This window comes from Schistocerca serialis, chromosome 3 (assembly GCF_023864345.2).
Source record: "Schistocerca serialis cubense isolate TAMUIC-IGC-003099 chromosome 3, iqSchSeri2.2, whole genome shotgun sequence".
NCBI classification, from domain to species: domain Eukaryota; kingdom Metazoa; phylum Arthropoda; class Insecta; order Orthoptera; family Acrididae; genus Schistocerca; species Schistocerca serialis.
The window spans coordinates 516,475,104-516,479,723 of NC_064640.1; positions in this window are offsets into that span (position 1 = coordinate 516,475,104).

Genomic DNA, 4,620 nt, shown 5'->3' on the forward strand with positions numbered 1-4,620 from the left:
CAGAGGTAAAGTAAATCAGTTTGTGCAGAGTGAAAATCTCATTCTGGAAACATCCCCCAGGCTGTGGCTAAGCCATGTCTCCGCTATATCCTTTCTTTCAGGAGTGCTAGTTCTGCAAGGTTCGCAGGAGAGCTTCTGTAAAGTTTGGAAGGTAGGAGATGAGATACTGGCAGAAGTAAAGCTGTGAGTACCAGGCGTGAGTCGTGCTTCGGTAGCTCAGATGGTGGAGCACTTGCCCGCGAAAAGCAAAGGTCCCGATTTCGAGTCTCGGTCGGGCACACAGTTTTAATCTGCCAGGAAGTTTCTTATCAGCGCACACTCCGCTGCAGAGTGAAAATCTCATTCTGGAAACATCCCCCAGGCTGTGGCTAAGTCATGTCTCCGCTATATCCTTTCTTTCAGGAGTGCTAGTTCTGCAAGGTTCGCAAGAGAGCTTCTGTAAAGTTTGGAAGGTAGGAGATGAGATACTGGCAGAAGTAAAGCTGTGAGTACCAGGCGTGAGTCGTGCTTCGGTAGCTCAGATGGTGGAGCACTTGCCCGCGAAAAGCAAAGGTCCCGATTTCGAGTCTCGGTCGGGCACACAGTTTTAATCTGCCAGGAAGTTTCATATCAGCGCACACTCCGCTGCAGAGTGAAAATCTCATTCTGGAAACATCCCCCAGGCTGTGGCTAAGCCATGTCTCCGCTATATCCTTTCTTTCAGGAGTGCTAGTTCTGCAAGGTTCGCAGGAGAGCTTCTGTAAAGTTTGGAAGGTAGGAGACGAGATGCTGGCAGAAGTAAAGCTCTGAGTACCGGCCGTGAGTCGTGCTTCGGTAGCTCAGATGGTAAAGCACTTGCCCGCGAAAGGCAAAGGTCCCGAGTTCGAGTCTCGGTCAGGCACACAGTTTTAATCTGCCAGGAAGTTTTTTTGTGAGAAAATTTGTTTAAACTTAAAAGAAATGGACTTGGACAAATGCCATGTGATATCAACGAAAAAACCTGTAGCCATCTTGTATCCTGATCTTCAATGTTATGCTTAGAAAAAGTGACCTGACAATGATGTAAGCAGTGAACCCATGGCCAGTTATCTTCATTTTCTGCCGTCATAATGGGTGGCCCAAAACTGACACCCCTGCAGGCTGCATCGGGATCCCAGGGTCTTCAATAATGAATTCTGATTCATAAGCCAGGGAGAAACTGACAGTCATGAAGGCTTCATAAGTATAACGGGGTCAGCTATTTTAGATTTTCAGACAACAGGATAAGAGTCCATTGTGAGGGTCAAATCTGGCAACAGTGCATGAATTCACATGGGAATTCAAGAAGGGAGAGACTTTTACAACAATGTAGACTACACTAGAACCCACTCAGCCCAACTATTATCGTGTTTTGTATGTTAATTACGTTACAGTAACTAATTTAGCGTAGTCCACTTGCATACAGTTTTCTTAATGACTGACTCGTTATTGAAAATAGTATTGTGTTGACAACCGATACATGATCTCGGCGCTTTATATTTGTCCACATTGTTCTCCAGTATGCATCAGGATGCTTCTCTTCAATTGTAGTACTTTTCCATTTTTTCCCATATTTCACAAATTCATTCTTTTCCTAAACGGTAGCATGGGAAAATGTAATTGGTTACTGCCGAGATACTTCATTTTGCAATTTATTCACTAAAACTGAACTAAACGTCCTCCGAACAGGCCAAGGAGGTCAAAAGGTACCTTCCATCTACTATGTCATCCCGAACCCGCAGGCGTCCCTAGATAGGGATATATAGTGGTACGTTGTCAGCACACCGCTCTCCCGGCAGTATGTCAGTTTACGAGATCATAGACACTACTTTTCAATCAAGTAGCTCCTCAGTTTGCCTCACGAGGGCTGAGTGTGCCGCTCTTGCCTAAAGCTGTCGGCAGACCGGATCTAGCGCAACCCGACAGAACTTATCTTTGGTTACCTGACGGGATCATGTGTGGCAAGGCCATTGGCAATTCATTCACTACCTCCTGTTAATGATAGATACAGGACTCTCAGATTTTGCGGCGTCAGTTTCTGTTGCAAGTGATAAAATAATTTTACTCTAACTGCATTGGAAGTACAATGCCATTGCCTTCCATCTGATGTCGAATAACTGGAGTACGTCAATCTTACGTTTCTTTGCTACAATTCTACTTTTACTTTCAGTGTCGAACTTAGTCACAGTTGTCTGTTACCGCCGGCCGGTGTGGCCGTGCGGTTCTAGGCGCTTCAGTCTGGAACCACGTGACCGCTACGCTCGAAGGTTAGAATCCTGCCTCGGGCATGGATGTGGATCATGTCCCTAGGTTAGTTAGGTTTAAGTAGTTCTAAGTTCTAGGGGACTGATGACCTCCGATGTTAAGTCCCATAGTGCTCAGAGCCATTTGAACCATTTTAAAATAGACGACTTCAAAACCGTGGCCTGGTCAGATGAGTCCCGATTTCAGTTGGTAAGAGCTGACGGTAGGATTCGAGTGAGGCGCAGACGCAACGAGTCCATGGACCCAAGTTATCAACAAGGCACTGTGCAAGTTGATGATGTTCCCTTAGTGGCGTGGGTTGTCTTTTCCGTGGAATGAACTGGGTACTCTGGTTCAATTGCAACGATCGTTGACTGGAAATAATTATGTGCGGTCCAGCCATCGATATAATTCATGTCCCCAAATAATGATGGAATTTTTATGGGTGACAATGCACCTAGTCACCGGGCCATAGCTGTTCGTGTTTCGCTTGAAGGACATTGTGGTCAATTTGACCGAATGATTTGGCCACGCAGCCCCCCAGACATGAATCCGATCGAACATTTATGGGTCATAAAAGAGAGATCAGCTTGTGCACAGAATTTTCACCCAACACTTTCGTAATTATGGACGGTTGTAAAGGCAGCATTGCTCAGTATTTCTGCAGAAGACTCGCAACGACTCTCTTTGTGTCACCACCACCTCGAGCTGCTGCACTACATTACAATGCTCAATCCTATTTCTACGAGATTCACGTTTGTTTCGCCGCTTCCTGAACAGAAACAGTTATTTAATTTTAGTTGTTTTTTTTAAGACACAAAATTGATAACGAACAGCAAATAACTATATCTAATAATTAACAGGCACAGCCGTAGGGTGGGAAAACTAGATTTATATTTGCTGTTTTGACGCAGCTACTGAAAATGTTGACATTTGTCTGCTTCGAAGTCATAGATGGAATTAACAATAATAATATTCCAAATCGAAGAGGAAAATAAGTTTTGTATCACCTTATATATTAAACTTTATAAGGATACTTTCTCACCTGTAGATCCTGTAGAACATCTTGTGGCGACGATCATGTCTTGATGAAGAGCTCTATCATGAGCTGCATGAACGGTGCGACATTGTTGTGCTAATAACAATAAATGCCACTCCGGTCACCCAGCCAACGAAGAACAGAACACAAAATTGAAATTGATTTCTTCGTATTTTATGAAATGCTTCATATTCTGTGCTGGAAGAGAATGACAGCGGTAATACGACTGGAAATATATTGTGTCTAAAAAAATGGACACCAAAAAAGATACACCTAAAGATACACCTGAATAAAATTAAATTTGTTCCACAGATTACCTGCTCTATAATATCCTAAGAACTAGAGTAACACAAGCAGCTAATAATTCTGAATCTGCAGAAACACTATCGTGTGAAGCCAACACGTGCAGAAGTCGGAGGATGTGAGCCTTGTGGTGCAGAATCAAAGAATATCAGGATATGTTCTTGAGAAAACTATCGTCCTCATAGATTGAACGTCGGCTGTCGTTGAATGTCGCCAATCTGAACACTTAATAGTCAAAATCTGTGATTGATGGCTATAGTTGTGATTTACTACGAAAAAATCTAGGCCACCAAATAGTGGTAATCTAGGTAGGCAACGACTGATACGTGTGAGGTATCTCTGCAGGATACTGGTCGCGAAAGAAATTTTCAGTTTGTAAGCAGCTGCTGTATTTCATAATAAAACCAAGTCACATTAAAAAAAAGTGATACAAGGATTGAAACAACGACACATTTACGTTTATTTTTGTGTCATGAAAACAAATATAAGTCTCAGGCCAGTCTGAATGGCAATGGACGCTATTTAGTTTGATGGCAAGGCGGGAGGGGGAGGGAATGAGTTGGCTCATCTCGCCAGTGTAAGAAGCCTTAATTCCATGAAGGCACGAGCAGTATCTGCGAGATCGGTGCAAACTGTCAGTCACGTCTCGTTGTTTATGCGGTGGTAGACTGACATCCAGCACCTTTCATCACCCGTGCCCTGCAACTTCCTGGCAAGGCCTTGGGCGGCTCAACACGTTCCCTCTTCCTCTCTAGCTGATCACTAGTATTAATCTTCCAGGTTAGACACAGGTTGCTGACCGATGTGGTATTCGTGGGTATGTGTTCTCAGCGATTATTCTCCAGTCCGGAGACTATGACTGTAGGTTTGCGTGCCAGCAGACAGCAAATTCCCTGTCTCTTCTGATACCTGTAACTGCTTCTACACTTCATCACGGGATTTTGGCTTTCTTATCGTCAAATCATGGACTGTCTACCGTCTTACCACTGTCTGTGCACTACCTACTGAATGTCTATTCCCTTGGCTTTCTTGCGAAG